The following is a 16010-nucleotide window of genomic DNA, read 5'->3' as shown; positions in this document are numbered from 1 at the left end:
AGAGAAATGGGCCTGTCCAGTGTAAGAAGAAGAGTGCATTTTTTCTAGATGATATACCTCCACCCTAAGCAGAGTAAATAACCAGGAGTAATTATGGCTACCAAAAGCCTCTCACTCTCTTAAAAAAAAACATTGGGTTGTAAAGGTTAACTTAAAAAAAAATCTGCATCCCAGAAACATATGTACACATCTGGATTAGTAGTTATGAAGATTAATGTAATGCACAATGTCAGAATTCCCACTGACATTTACTCAGTTTGTCCAAACAATTTAGTAGAATCCTCCTGCGAATATGAACTGCATTCTGCAGCGTTGTACAGACACTTAACCTCTTAATGCTAATTTCTCTATAGGCACATATGTAGGTTTTTATTCTTTAATTGCTCTTAACAATAAGATCATGCATACAAATAGTGAGACTATTCTTGAAGTTTAAGATTAAGTACAGAAAAATGAGATTATACTCCCTCTATGGACCCCTCTGGCCTCCAAATTGATTGATTAAAATTAGGGTTCCATGGAGAATGGGAAATAACCATTGGCAGTATTTGAGCAAAATGATTCTCTTTGCTTTCATTATCAATACTAAAAACTGCTGAGATGCAAAGGCAGCTATAAAAGATTAATAAAAAGGTAATTGCCCTTTAAACAAACCATATCCATGTCCTGTCCTAACACTCTGTGGAGTGTTGGTGTCTGCTGTTAAATAGCTGCTCATTCCACCCCAAAGGTGGCTGCGTTTCAATATAGACAATCTGAAAAGCCCTTTGGGATCCTTTGGGAGGAAAGATGTTGTATAAATATAAGACATTTTTATGGTTTTATTCTCAAGCAGGGCTGTGCACAGGTCTCAACATAGAGATTTGGACTCAGCAGTCTGACATGAGAATATTATTTATTTGGATTTGGAAATAGGATTTTAGCAATATCATAAAGTCAAGAAATATGTCCCACTTTGTACCAGTGCCCCATTTCCCACCCACTATCTCTCTGACCTTGTCTATACTAATTAATATAGTTAAAGCTGTACAAATCCCCTCCTCCCCACAATGTGGATGCAGTTATATCAGTAGAGAGATGCTGTAGTCTGGTATATCTATTCCTGTATGGGAAGGGAAATAAACTATACCAGCATAAAGCACTTTTATACCACTGAAAGAAGAAAAGGAGTACTTGTGGCATCTTAGACAATAAAAATGTATTTGAATATAAGCTTTCGTGAGCTACAGCTCAATTCATTGGATGCATGCAGTGGAAAATACAGTGCGGAGATTTTATATACACAAAGAACATGAAACAATGGGTGTTACCATACACACTGTAACAAGAGTGATCAGGTAAGATGAGCTATTACCAGCAGGAGAGCGGGGGGGCGGGGGGGACCTTTTGTAGTGATAATCAAGGTGGGCCATTTCCAGCAGCTGACAAGAACGTGTAAGGAACAGTGGGGGGTGGGGGGGAGATAAACATGGAGAAATAGTTTTACTTTGTGTAATGACACATTCATTCCCTGTCTTTATCCAAGCCTAGATTAATTGTATCCAGTTTGCAAATTAATTCCAATTCAGCAGTGTCTTGTTGGAGTCTGTCTTTGAAGTTTTTTTGTTGAAGAATTGCCACTTTTAGGTCTGTAATCGAGTGACCAAATAGATTGAAGTGTTCTCCGACTGGTTTTTGAATGTTATAATTCTTGACGTCTGATTTGTGTCCATTTATTCTTTTACTTAGAGACTGTCCAGTTTGGCCAATGTACATGGCAGAGGGGCATTGCTGGCACATGATGGCATATATCACATTGGTAGATGTGCAGGTGAGCGAGCCTCTGATAGTGTGGCTGATGTGATTAGGCTCTATGAAGGTGTCCCCTCAATAGATATGTGGACACAGTTGGCAACGGGCTTTGTTTCAAGGATAGGTTCATGGTTTTGTTGTGTGGTGTGTGCTGCTAGTGAGTATTTGCTTCAGGTTGGGGGGCTGTCTGTAAGCAAGGACTGGCCTGTCTCCCAAGATCTGTGAGAGTGATGTGTCGTCCTTCAGGATAGGTTGTAGATCCTTGATGATGCGTTGGAGAGGTTTTAGTTGGGGGCTGAAAGTGATGGCTAGTGGCGTTCTGTTATTTTCTTTGTTGGGCCTGTCCTGTAGTACGTGACTTCTGGGTACTCTTCTGGCTCTGTCAATCTGTTTCTTCACTTCAGCAGGTGGGTATTGTAGTTGTAGGAATGCATGATAGAGATCTTGAAGGTGTTTGTCTCTGTCTGAGGGGTTGGAGCAAATGCGGTTATATCGTAGAGCTTGGCTGTAGACAATGGATCGTGTGGTATGATCTGGATGAAAGCTAGAGGCATGTAGGTAGGAATAGCGGTCAGTAGGTTTCCGATATAGGGTGGTGTTTATGTGACCATCTCTTATTAGCACCGTAGTGTCCAGAAAGTGGATCTCTTGTGTGGACTGGTCCAGGCTGAGGTTGATGGTGGGATGGAAATTGTTGTAATCATGGTGGAATTCGTTAAGAGCTTCTTTTTCATGGGTCCATATGATGAAGATGTCATCAGTGTAGCACAAGTAGTGTAGGGGCATTAGGGGAGGAGAGCTGAGGAAGAGTTGTTCTAAGTCAGCCATAAAAATGTTGGCATACTGTGGGGCCATGCGGGTACCCATAGCAGTGCCACTGATTTGAGAACACTTTAGTCTCTTTGGTCACTCGATTACAGACCTAAAAGTGGCAATTCTTCAACAAAAAAACTTCAAAAACAGACTCCAACAAGACACTGCTGAATTGGAATTAATTTGCAAACTGGATACAATTAACTTAGGCTTGAATAAAGACTGGGAGTGGACGTGTCATTACACAAAGTAAAACTACTTCCCCATGTTTATTCCCCTCCCCCACACTGTTTCTCACATGTTCTTGTCAGCTGCTGGAAATGGCCCACCTTGATTATCACTAAAAAAGGTATTTCCATGCCCTCTCCTCCCCCCCCCCCCCGCTCTCCTGCTGGTAATAGCTCATCTTACCTGATCACTCTTGTTACAGAGTGTATGGTAACACCCATTGTTTCATGTTCTTTGTGTATATAAAATCTCCCCATTGTATTTTCCACTGCATGCATCCCATGAAGTGAGCTGTAGCTCATGAAAGCTTATGCTCAAATAAATTTGTTAGTCTCTAAGGTGCCACAAGTACTCCTTTTCATTTTGCAGATACAGACTAACACAGCTGCTACTCTGAAACCTGTTTTATACCACTGTAACTGACCTTCACATTAGGGCTTTTATTGGTATAATTATTTTGGTAAAAGCATACTGGAAGTAAAACAGTCAAATGTAGACCAGGCCTCTCTCTCTTTGTCAGCCATAAATTTCAGTGGTTTTTTAAATTAAAGTTTGACAAATTTATTGTCACTGAACACATGGTGCTGCATTTGTTTGGTGGCTGGCCTGGAAGAATGAAGAATCAACATCAGATCAGGGCAGACAATTTACAGTAACTAACTTGTTTGAATGTTGCTCCCTGTTTCCATGAACAAATTAAGACTTTCTCAGATATGTCCATTATTAAACATGAGGCAGGAAATTCTTTATGAATTATTCTCGATCCGCAGAGCATTTGCAAACAGCAATTCAAGCAGTGCTGGCTGGCAACCCAAATCACATGACATTGTTTTTGGACTCTGATTGGATTATTTGCTTAAGTAGCCAACTCTGGGGCAATTTTGAATTGCATGTGCAAAGTGTAATACCTTCAAACTGCAGGTTTTTTCCATTATGAATGAGTTATGCAATTTGTGACTACTTGAGTATCCCAACTTCTAGTTTGCTTTTGACAGGTATTCACATTAGTAAAACTCATTTGCTAGAATATTTGTGGAAAGAGAATACACAATGGGGGGAAAACACAATGGGGCGCAAAAACAATTCAAATAAATATGTGTGGAAATTGTTTCAGGTCCAAGAAATGGTGGAAGCTGGTGACAGACATATGAAAGCAAGCAGGTGAAATAGACGCACACTGTGAGCCAAGTTGTGGCAGCAGGTAAGATCATAATGTGTCTCATTTTAAGGATGATCCCCATGCAGCTAGTTCTGATTGAGACTCCACTGCTGGGAGGAAATATTCACCTTGGACTTTTTGGCAGTGACATTGGGTTTGGATTTTATTTGCCTTCCTCTGAGCTAATGAGTAAACAGCATCATTAGGATCAGGCAGGTGACTCATACATGATCTCTTTTCTTCAGCTGCGTGGTGCGGAGGAAGAAGGAGAGACACATCAGGACCCTAATTAAGCCCTGGGTGATCACTACTTCCCACCACCCAACATAGATGTAATGAGGTTGAGTGGTGCCTGTACGAGATAAATTAAAACTACTAATTATTCCGAAAAAAAAAGTTTTTATTGATTTTCGGCTATAAAGGCAATATAGACAAAATAAGAAAAGAAAGATTAAAGACCAGCACTGAATGAGGATTAATATAAAGGGCAAGTTGTACTGAAGACAAGCACAAGTACATGTAAAGCTATTATTCATCAAGGAGCTAATGAATGACAACCTCACATGCACTCACACTGGGAAATTAAAATAAGCACAAGTACATGTAAAGCTATCATACACCAGTCACTTATTACTGGTTTTACACTACAGTATCGGTACAACTAAGATCAGATCATCTCGAGCAACCAGACTTCTTTGCTCCATAATTTTTTCCACCAAATGCATCCGATGAAGTGAGCTGTAGCTCACGAAAGCTTATGCTCTAATAAATTTGTTAGTCTGTAAGGTGCCACAAGTATTCCTTTTCTTTTTGCGAATACAGACTAACACGGCTGCTACTCTGAAACTTGCTCCATAATGTTACCCTGCATTTGTCTGAAAATACGTAACCCTTCAGTTGGTCGTTTTTCTGCACTGGTACAGAGAGTCAAGAAGTGCATGTCCCTTCGGTTCAGGGGGTGTGGGTCAGGTTTTTCCAATACCAACTCACACACCCTAGTTCTGTGCCTTCATATTTTTTATCTGATCTGTTGGCTGTGTTTTAAAACAGACCAATAAATCAGGGTGGACCACATTGTTAATGTGGTTAGTGTGATTGCCCAGTCTTATAATTGATGCATACTTATCTCCTTGTAGCCAATTGTCAGTTAATCATACAAGTTAGGCTTATTTATCTCCTGTAGCCAATTGGGTCTTAAATGTGGTTAATGTGGGTTTGATAAGTACATAGGAGTCAACACAAAGTGTTATCTGGTTGCAGAGCATCCTGACCACAAGTTTCAGTTTAATTCTGCAAAGCTTGTTTTCTTGAAGCATCTGGAAGTTTGAGGCCTAACATTGCTAAAACCCTTGTACAATACTAGCTTGACAATACTCTTGTTCAAATTAATCACACATGGTATTAGAAAGAACCAAGTTCTTCCGTCTTCTGTGTTTCTATACTATACCTGCAACCTTACCAGGTGATATAGATTAGCTATTGCTCAAGAAACTCTCCCCTATCCTCACCTTAACAAAGCCACTGTGCCTCAAGTGTTTTTCACATGGGTAATTAGGTGGTGACTTTTCACCTTGGATGAAGAAACTAGTCTAAGGATGGTGGGGAACAGGGCATTGTGTGTGAGAAACCTGCAAATGGAAAATGTGTCAGACGTGTGGAAGCACAGTGTAATGACATGTTTACTTGCAGTACATTATTCAATGAGTAGATATCTGTGTGCAACATAGAGTTCCAGACAAGATGTGTTCCCTGGTAAACAAGGGAAGACAAAGCTTGAACTCAAGCTGCATTGACCGCTGTTTGTGTCTGTAGTAATCCTAGATATTTTCTTATAAATGCTTCCTAAGTCTTTGATTCTATGTATTTTGAATACTCAGCACTTGACCTTCTCTGCCCAATCAGCTGGGTTGATTTCATTATATAATCAAATGCTCAGCCCAGCAGTTGTTTAATGCTACCAAAATGGTGGCTTGAATATAAAGATCATTTTTTTTATTAGAATGAATTTAGTCCTTAGGAATTTAGTGCCAGTTTCACAATCCTAGTGAAGTCTCCACACAGCAGGTACTGCATACGGGACAGCAGTGCAAACTTCCCAGAATGCTTCTGCCAATCTGCATCTATGCTGGAGGAAGGAAAGGGAGGATAAATATAAACATTCCACCCCTACTGCCTTCCCTGAGCTGCACAAATACAGTTGAGACATAATCCAGGATCTCGGCTACTTTCTGGTACTGTAAAATGGTGTTTTAAAGAATAGAGGAAGGAGGATCTTGTGGTTAAGGCCCTGGACAGGGGCTCAGAAGTTCTGAGTTCAATTCCTGGCCATCCCACAGAGTTCCTGTTGGACCTTAGGGCACTCACTGTGTCACTTTGTCTCAGTTCTTCATCTATAAAATGGGGATAGCACTTTTGTATGATCAGGATCCTCTTTGGGATAGGAACCTGATATCTGTACCAAACCTAGCACAATGGGGCCCTGACATCAACTGAAGTTTCTCTGCACTATTGTGCTAAAAATAATAATTAACAAAAAACAAAATTTAGGAGATTTCTTTCCCCAAAATGTAAGTCAAGGTTCTTTATAAATAAATAAAAGTGAAAAGACTTTTAGCAAAATTCTTTAAATATGCATTTAATTCAGTGAGAACCACATCATATTAATGGAATACAATTGATTAGTAAAAACATGCTGTACATTTGGATGTTTAATAGCTAAATAAAATCTCTGTTTCTCTTCGGTAGTTCATTAAACACATTTTCAATAATCCCTTGGTGTATATTTTGCCCCAGTTATGAACTGTCCAGAGAGAATTGTTGCTTCTTCATTAACTGTCAGTTGGCTACTTGGATGTGTGCTGTAGAATTGCAATCCTAAAGAGACAGGTTTGAATGCTCAGTTGGTATATATTCAATGTAAAATCACTTCCAAATCAGGGGCTAAATTCAGCCACCCTGGCTCATCAAGTGCAGATGTGCAGCTTCCCGAGACAGCTACACCTACCAAACCCAAGGGAGACTCTCCCCTTTTGAGGGCTGGCAGTGATCTGAAGGAGATGAGGGAAAGATTTACTTCCCTCCCAGCTCCAGCCAAGCTCTTCCAACAGAAACCTCCAGGGGGAGCCAATTAATTTACTGGCCACTTCCCCACCCCCTACTTTTTGGTGGCATTGCCCACTTTCCAGGGTTTGCTGGCCACTTAGGAGTGAGTTTGAAACTGATTTCTGGCACTGCAACCTGGATCTCTAGCTAAGTTTTCATTGCCAGGGCCCTGTGCTAGGATTGCTAGCAGTATCATTTATTTCATTATTATGTTGCTTTCACTTTATACCAGTTCTAGACACCGTGCTGGTATTGGTATTAGTTGTATACCCCAAAGTGAGCCAGATACTTCACATACAAAGTACCAACTCCTCTTTTCCAAAGAGCTTACAATCCAAATATAAGATGAGTTGCAACAAATGAAAGCAACTCCCTGTGATGCAAAGGAAGCACAAAGGTTCTACAAATAGAACATCCTGGGTCTGCCTAGGTACATGTTTTGAAGATACAATCCTATGCATTTGTTGTTTAAAATAAATTGTAAAAAGTGGTGTTTGGGGTGTGGGGGCATGTAAAACCAAGGTAGGCTAGTGCTGGGGCAGGGACATTATTTGGACAGTGTGTCTAACACAATGGGTCTGTGGGCTGGATGTGCTACCATAATACAAATAATAATTAGTAACAATAGTGAAGCAGGGCACCCAACCCACCTCATAGAGCTTTCATCACAATTACTATTCATGGTAATTAATTAAGATACAAATCATTTTGAAGCAGAATTATTTGTATTATGGTAGTACCTGGAAGTTCTAAACAGGAGTTGGGGCCCCATTATGCCAGGTACTATATATGCATATTACAGTCCTAGTCTCAAAGACCTTATAGTCTTCATATAAAAATGGAGACAACAGGAGAAGACAGCTCCAGGACAAGACAATTGTAAGTATAAGAAACAACGGTCACAACTCACCAGTTGCTTGGCCATTGTTGAGTGTTTTATAGGAATCACAGGCGTGAGTTTTTAGGAGAGATTTGAGTTAAAATAGCGTAGAGGCTTTGCAGGAATTTGCTTTGAGCCCTTCCCTAGCAGAAGGGATGCCATAGGAGAAAGCAGAAAGTTGTCTATAGGAAAATTTGACTAATGAGTAAAGAAGGCTGGTATGGCTGGCAAAGTGGGGTAGGGGTGGGGTAAAACTGTAGCTCTCGTCTGAAAAGTAGCCTTGTAAAAACAGCCATGGCAGGTTCTGTGTTCTTTGTTTATTGGTGATTTCTGTGTTCAGCAAGTTCAGTTTAAAAAGTAAAATTTGAGAGTTTTTTTCCCTAAATGCCAGACAGAGCTGGTCCGGAATTTTCCAATCACACTTTTTTTTTTTTAAATAAAAAATTCAGGTTAATTGAAACTAAAACTTTTTACAGGAAAGGGTCTTTTGAAATTGTTGAAACTTCCCATTTCAACATTTTTCTGCATGAAAAATTTTCACTTTTCTGGTTTGAAGTGACGTTTTGTTTTGAAATTTAAGCTAATTTATAATACAATTATATGAAAATAAAAAAAAGTCAAAATCAAAATGTTTTGAAATGATCCATATGAAACATTTCAATTGACCCGAACCAATTTTTTTTCCCCCCAGATCTTTGGTGTGTGAATACTTTTTGGTTCCAGTTTGTGTTGGGGAAAAATATCTGATTTCTCAACAATTTTCATTGGACACGAAAACCACTTTCCTTCCAGCTCTGTGGCTAGCCCTGCAAACTCAGCCAGGGCTCCAAAAATCAATCTTACTCCTTTCCTTCTCATGCATCAGCAGCAGTGATGAAAGCTTCTGCAGAACAGCCCTAAATTACACCTGTGCAGCCCCACTCTCTTCAGATCACTTCTTGAGTGACCTCTCTCAAACCCCACAGTGCCATCATATTTGAGGCTTTGCACAAGTGTAACTGACTGGAACTTATTAAGCAGTCCCAAGGCTGATGCACAATAAGGAATAGGATCCAGCTCATGCAGTCCAAGGGTATGTCTATACTGGCGCTGGAGGTGTAATTTTCAGCTGGGGCAGGCATACCCATGCTAGCTCTGTTTGAGCTACCACACTAAAAATGGCACTGAGTACGTACTGAGGGTTTCAGCTGGGATTGTACTCAGGGTGGATAGCCTTTACTCTGTGGCCCATGCAGCTTCAGCTACATTGTTATTTTTAGTATGCTAGCTGGATTGGAGCTAGTATGGATGTGTTTACCCAAGCTGGGAATTTTAACAGTGAAAGTAATTAACCATTGGAACAGGGGTGTGGTGGACTCTCCATCACTGACAACTTTTAAATCAGGATTAGATGCTTTTTTAACAGCTCTGCTCTAGGCATTATTTTGGGGCAGTTCTCTGGCCTGTGTTATAAGGAGGTCAGGCTAGATGATCACAATGGTCCCTTCTGGCCTTAGAATATATGAATCTATACCCTTCGCTGTGTTGGCTCAGAAGAGCTAGTAGGAGTAAAATGTAGTGACAACTTATTAAAGTTACAAAATATTTTGAACGCAGACCTGCTGAACAGGAGGTGCCAATTTTATGAAGTCACTTTTAAGAGTGGGACCAAACTTTGAGATATAATATAAGAATGACAGACTGGCCATATGGTTCGAACCCATCGGTCAACAATGATCGATGATGAATCATTCAAATCCTCCATAACATGGATTGTGTATAGTCCTACGTGTATATTGTCGGCACTTATTTTAAAATGCTCCCCATTAATTTGATGCAGTTGGAATTAAATGATATCTAGTTTCCAACCCAAGAAAATCTCATGTATTCTGGGATTTTGGAGAGAGATAGCAGGCATTTACATGCTCAGTGGAATGAGAGTTGTAACTTCTGAGTAGGGGAGACTCCTCTTTTCGCAGTAGTTCATCAAGGAGGAGCATAGTGTCTTTGCATATTTGGTTTGGCTCAGTGTATTGTGGGCATCATCCTCAGACCAGTGTTAAATCTCATGATATCAGGAGTTTTACATAAATACCCACCTCTAAGAGTCAGGGGATTACACGGGAATCTCAGATTTTATATATAAAAAAAAGTTGTGCAGAAGAATTTGAAAATGTGAAACCCTAAAGGCTCAAAACTGAAGGCAAATAAAAAGAACCCAAATTTGTAACGGTCAAAATTTCTTTTCTTTTTTTTTTTTTTAAGGCAATTTCATGATTGTTGGAGTGCTGATTCATGACTATTGAATGCGTGGGCCTGGCAACCTGGCTATGATCTGGGAAGACACTGAGGGTATGTCCACACTCCAATAAAAAACCTGTGGCTGGCCTGTGCCAGGTTATAGGAGCTTGCGAGGTGGGAGGGTCCCAGAGCTTGGCCTCCAGCCCAAGTCCGAATGGCTACACTGCAATGCCCTGCAGCCCAAGCCCAAGTCAGCTGGCATGGGTCAGCCGTGGGTGTCTAACTGCTGTGAAGACATACTCTGGATGTTTTCTAAGCTTTCTTTTACTTGAACAGTTTTAAATCAGTGGGAGGCAAAAGCAATGGCAGGTCTGAAAACAATAGTTTTGTTTAAAGTGAATTGGAACAAATGATTTAACGGAAGATGGAAATCAAACTAGTGAATAAAAAGAATGATCAGAAAACAGAGGAACTTAAAAAAAATACCACTCCTCTGCTCTATGCTTAACATCCTCTTTCTATTCTGCAGATTTATGGGACAGATTTATTCCTGTACTGGAAACACAGACTCTAAATGTATTAAATAATAGCAAACTGGTAGATCAGCATTACTTACCTCCCAGCAATGTGTGGTCAATTTTCATTTTCTGTGTTCAAATTGTTTCCATTTAATGCCCTTAAGCAGATATGAGTTACAGCGAAATATAAAATGACCCCAAATTTGGCCTGCTTGATTATTCAATCCAATCTTTCTCAGCTCTGTGTGGCAATGCACTTTTAATGTGGCAGCCCATATGCCCTGCATATGACTGCGATCTGGCTTCCAAGAGGGTATGTTGTGATGTGCTCGTGTGTGCCAATTCACATATCTAAATGTTTTCATAAGGGGAACCCCTTTGTGTAAGTCATCTGGTTGTCAAACAAGACCTGGCTGTGATCCTGGACCTGGCACTAGATGAAATATGTGCACTTTAAACATTTCAGACTGAAACTGATGGGAATGGGCAATTCCTCACTTCATTTTCTCAAGGTTTTAAAACAATAAATGTCAACCTGAGGGCAAACCAAGACAGATTTCAGATTAAAGGGACAGGGTTTGCTTAGTGTTTATAAATCTGTTACTCCCAACCTCCTTCATATCTCTTAAAACAACGAAGTAGGCCAGAATATGTCAGGCACAATGGGCACTTTTGTCAACACAGCTTTTTCCTTTAGTAGTGTCAGAGAGAGATTTCAAAAAGAGATTTTTTCAGACAGATTCATGATTTGGCATCCCATGGAGAATCCAGTGTTCTTCCAAGCAAAGTTGAAGCCTTGTGTTAGAAAGCTAATAAAGCCAGTTTAAAAGAACCTTTCATCTCCAAGATAACTGAAATACTCCTTTGTTTATTTACTTTTCTCCCTCAATTGCTTTTCCTATCTTGTTTTCATCTGCATATTGCTGAAGCTCGTCAACACCTCCAGCCTTCATTTTGGGATGGATGCCTTGAGAGCATGAGTAGAGGCAATTTTCACATGTTGTCTCCCTGTCACTTTTGTTCAGTCTGGAGCACACGTTGATGACTTGTTTTCAAAAGGCCCAATTCTCTATTAGTATAAATGACTTCATTGAAGTCAGATGGGCTACGTCCATTAACACCAGTAAAGAATTTGGCCTGATGTGTTCCTGATGCACACTCTATGGGCCTGATGTTCTTGTCACTTAAACTGGTGGAAGTGAGGAGAAGATTAATTGTATGAATGGAATTATACCCGTGCAAAACTGGTGCTAGTGACAGGAGGGTCAGGCCCCATAGCTGCCCCACTTTGCTGAATGGCATTGCAAGTACAGCTGGGAGAGAAATCGTTATCCTGTCCTGAGAGTTTTTGTGATTTCAAAACTTTTTTCTGTCCCGAATAGGGACAAAAGTTCAAAATTTTGAAAATTTTCACAAATTGATAATCTGAAAAAAACAACAACCCCCCAGAGCCGGTCAATCAAAACATTTCATTTTAATAATTTTGAAATGTTTCATTTTGATTGTGACCTATTTATCTTTTGACCCTTTTTAAAGTATAAATTAATGAGAATTTTGAAATGAAAAGTCATTTTGAACCAGGAAATCCTGAAAAATGTCAAAACGGGAAGATTCCCCAATTTTGAATTTTTTTTTTAAAGTATTTTGAACCAGGAGATTAGTTGAAACTGACCCATTCCCACCAACGATTTCAATTCATTAGTTCATTCTCCTGCTCATGGAGCATAGAGTGCACACTTTAGATCATCCATTTCCAGAGAACCCGGTTTCCTGTCAATGTTGTGGCCTGCTCTATATTAAGGCTGAGATGGGTGAGGTCAGAAGCTATGATATCCGTCCAGCATGTGTAGGGCTATCCAGAAAGTCTTCTCCGTCCAGCTTTCGTTGGACTGAATGCATAAATCTGGTGGGCTGCTACGGACTCTGGCATAAGGAGCAGATGGCCAAGCCACATTAGCTGGCATTGAGTCACTTGGGAAGACAGTGGAGGCTGGTTGGTGCGATGCCTAACCTGCTCATTATTAACATGATAAAACCATTATATGCCTTCAATACGTTATTCTGTTGCATGTCTAAACAGTGCAGCTGGCACATTTGCATTGCTATGCTGGCCCAGGTTTCACAGCCGTACAAGAGGACAGAAGTCACTGCTGCTTTGATAGATGTATGTCTTGGATCAAGTTGATGCCACAGAGGTCCCCAAACAGTGTATATAACCCCTGTCGCCTTGCTGATTCGATGTTTCATGTCAGCAAGGCAATCTCCCTTCTTGGTGACAATGGAGCCAAGATACTCAAATAAGTTGACGAATTCAACTTCTTGTCCACAGATTATGATGGGTTGGGGGTTTCAGCTTCAATGAATTGGCATTTTCTGATGAAAATGTTTGTTGGAAAATTACCAATCAGCTCTAATTGCAAATAACATCTTAAGAGCAGCAATGCAGGGTAGTGGACAGGGCATTAGTCTGAATGTCAGAGTGGTAGAGTTCAATTTCTGACTGTACCACTGGTCTGATGTATGACCTTAAGTAAGTTACTTCACCTCTTTGTGCCTTTGTTTCTCCTCCTATCCTTTGTCTGTCTTGTCTATTTAGATTGTGAGGTCTTTGGAATAGGGAATGTATCTCACTACATACTTATATAGTGCTTAGCACAACAGAGCGCTGATCTTGGTTTGGGCCTGTAGGTATTACTGTAATATGAATAATTATATACAGTATATGCCAAACCACAGCAAACAAAAATTTCAGCCACCTAACAATTCATAGCTTCTCCTCCTCCACCTAGAGATGCATGACTGCCCCAGACCACAGATTGCAGTCTTAAATCTACGCCCATGGGGTTGCCAAACTTCCAGCATCCTCTTCTCCAGGCCTCTCCACCTCTTACTGGGGGATGGGGGTGGGGGTTTAGAGTTAAAGTTGCATAGTTCGTTGTGGTGTTAGTGAAATCTGAATCTGAAGGTAGGGGAATTGAAAATGTTGGGCTGGAACTTGAAGAGAATACAGAGATTTCATTTTCTCAAATATACTTTGTATTATATAGAGAATTTGTACAGGCTTATAGAATGCTACCCTGGAGGCCAGGAAGACCCAATGAAGAGCAGGTCAGTGGATTGGTTTAGGGCTGTGAGGAATCTCATCACTCCAGACTTTCCCCTGCCCAGGACTCTCTGGTATCTTGCTGTAAGGTCTTTTCTACTTTGTACTGTGTTAGGGTTGCTACCTGTGAGGTACAAAAAACTGGGACATCCAGGCTGATCCTGAGCCCATGAAACTGGACTGGGCAGTGTGTACTGAGCGTCCTGACAGTTTTCCAAGCTACCGCAAAAAAGGAAAAATGTGGAGAAAACCTGGACAAGTGGCAACCCTATCTCATGGATATTTTCTAACATGACTCTAACTCCAAGATTCAGGAATGCAGAGCTGTTTTTCACATCCAGTTATTTCTTTTTAACCATGAAATACCTGACTGGAACGTGGACCAATGCCACCAAGTACCATTAAAATAAATCATCCATGTTAGAGAACCTCTCATAATAACTCAGGCTCAATAAGTTGTAACAGAACAACAGGCATTTTGCTGAATTCCTCTCAAACAGTTCAGTCACCAGAGTTGCAAAGATACAACAGGGGAAACATATTTTTATCCACCCCCAAATTAAAATGCTTCTCTGAAGCTCCTTGGTGTGCAAAACTGGGCTAGAAATCTCACCAGTGGCTGTAAGGATCCTGGGGACCCTAGAACCCAGGTCTGCAGCACCTGGGACAGCTGAAGTTGCCACATCACCACCAGGACACAATGCAAAGCCACCTCCAGGAAGCACTGAGGAGATCAGGCACCAAAGGAAGTACTGCCCAAAGTGTTCAGAATGACAGCACCCTCTGATTAGCCCATGCTCACTATTTAACCCTGGAGAGTACCCCAGCAGGTTGTCTTGGCAACTATATAGACTACTGTTGTGCTCTAACTCCAGACCTCACCTTGTTTTCTGATCTCTGACCCTGGCTTGACTATCTGACCATGACTTGGCCTCCTGATTCCAGCCTACTAACTACATCTGGTCTCCGGTCTCTGAGCCCAGCCTGACTCTCACCCTGACTCTTGCCAATTGACTCAGGATCTAGCAAATACTCCACATCCTGTTTGCTGACTGCTGCCTTGTGGCTGGCCTTGACCTGTGGCACCAGTCCAGATGTGACTGCTAGGCAGGATTGCCTATGCCCAAGTCCCTTACACCGGCTTTCTCTGGAACGTCCTGTTTTTGAGAAATCCTGTTTCTGAGCAGCCTGAACTGTTTGAGAGCAGGTATTTGTCACAGTATCTGAGCTCTCCTTTTTTCTTTTTAATTCCCCAAAGAAACCAGCATGACGCTGTAGGAGGCTCACACCATGTCCTCTTCCACTGCATAAGACAGACGGCAACTTTGTAAATTTCCCCCACTGTTCCTTGGTTCGGGACTGAGGACAAATCACTTGGATTTATGAACATTAGTGGCAGCAATGGAGTCTTTTACCTGCTTGCAGGCAATGTTAGCCAACATACAAGACTGCAGTTACACAGCAGGAGCAAACTAGTAACTTGCATGGGCTGCAGATCAGCCCAGGTACATGCACTGAGATAATTAACTCTTGGTTAATCAACTAACAAATGGCTCAAAACACGTATTAAACAGTTTCACAAAGTGCTTCAGCCCCGGTGTGAGGGTAGTTCAGTATCTGGTTTTGCTGTCAACAAAGATATCAGTGAGTGTCCACTGTAGAGGTTGTTTATGTTGTGGAGAATTAACCACTGACACCACGACTTATTTATGCCCATTACTTGAAATAATCTTCCAATGATAACAGCATTCCATCACCTCCAACAAGGGACCCAATTCGTGGCAGTTGTAGAAGTGGTTTTGTGATATGGATAGCTAACCACCGAGAACTAAATGAGGCCCCCAATTTATTTATACATATTACTGAGTAGACTTCAGGCTGTGTCTACACAATGGAGGCTGTACCAACATAGCTATGTAGATGCATCCTACACTGACAGAAGGGGTTTTTCCATCTGTGTAGGAGTACCACCTCCCTGAATGACAATGTTCCATTGACATAGGTGCGTCTACGCTGGTCATTGGCGTAGCAATGCTGGTCAGGGGTGTGGTTGTTTCAAACTTCTGACTGAAGTAACTATGTTAACTTTTAAGTGTAGACTGACCCTTATCTGGTAACAGCATTCCATCATCTCAAGACAGAGTGGACTAGACCTGATGAGCTAATGGTGAAATATCTTCTCTTCTTTCTCTGCTA

General features: G+C 41.0%; 1 long non-coding RNA gene across 4 annotated transcripts in view; it reads left to right on the top strand.

The window, feature by feature from the left end:
• Window positions 1-16010, top strand: part of LOC119860375 — a 122838-nt gene that overhangs the window by 90588 nt on the left and 16240 nt on the right. For 2 of the 4 annotated variants that reach the window (XR_006273948.1, XR_006273946.1), the window contains 2 exons: window positions 3947-4033; window positions 10218-10304. This is a non-coding gene — a long non-coding RNA (uncharacterized LOC119860375). The remainder of the gene's footprint in view (window positions 1-3946; window positions 4034-10217; window positions 10305-16010) is intronic. The other 2 variants (XR_006273947.1, XR_006273945.1) reach the window with 1 other exon arrangement.

Source organism: Dermochelys coriacea, chromosome 8 (assembly GCF_009764565.3).
Source record: "Dermochelys coriacea isolate rDerCor1 chromosome 8, rDerCor1.pri.v4, whole genome shotgun sequence".
Taxonomy (NCBI): domain Eukaryota; kingdom Metazoa; phylum Chordata; order Testudines; family Dermochelyidae; genus Dermochelys; species Dermochelys coriacea.
This window is presented reverse-complemented; position numbering and strand designations above follow the sequence as displayed.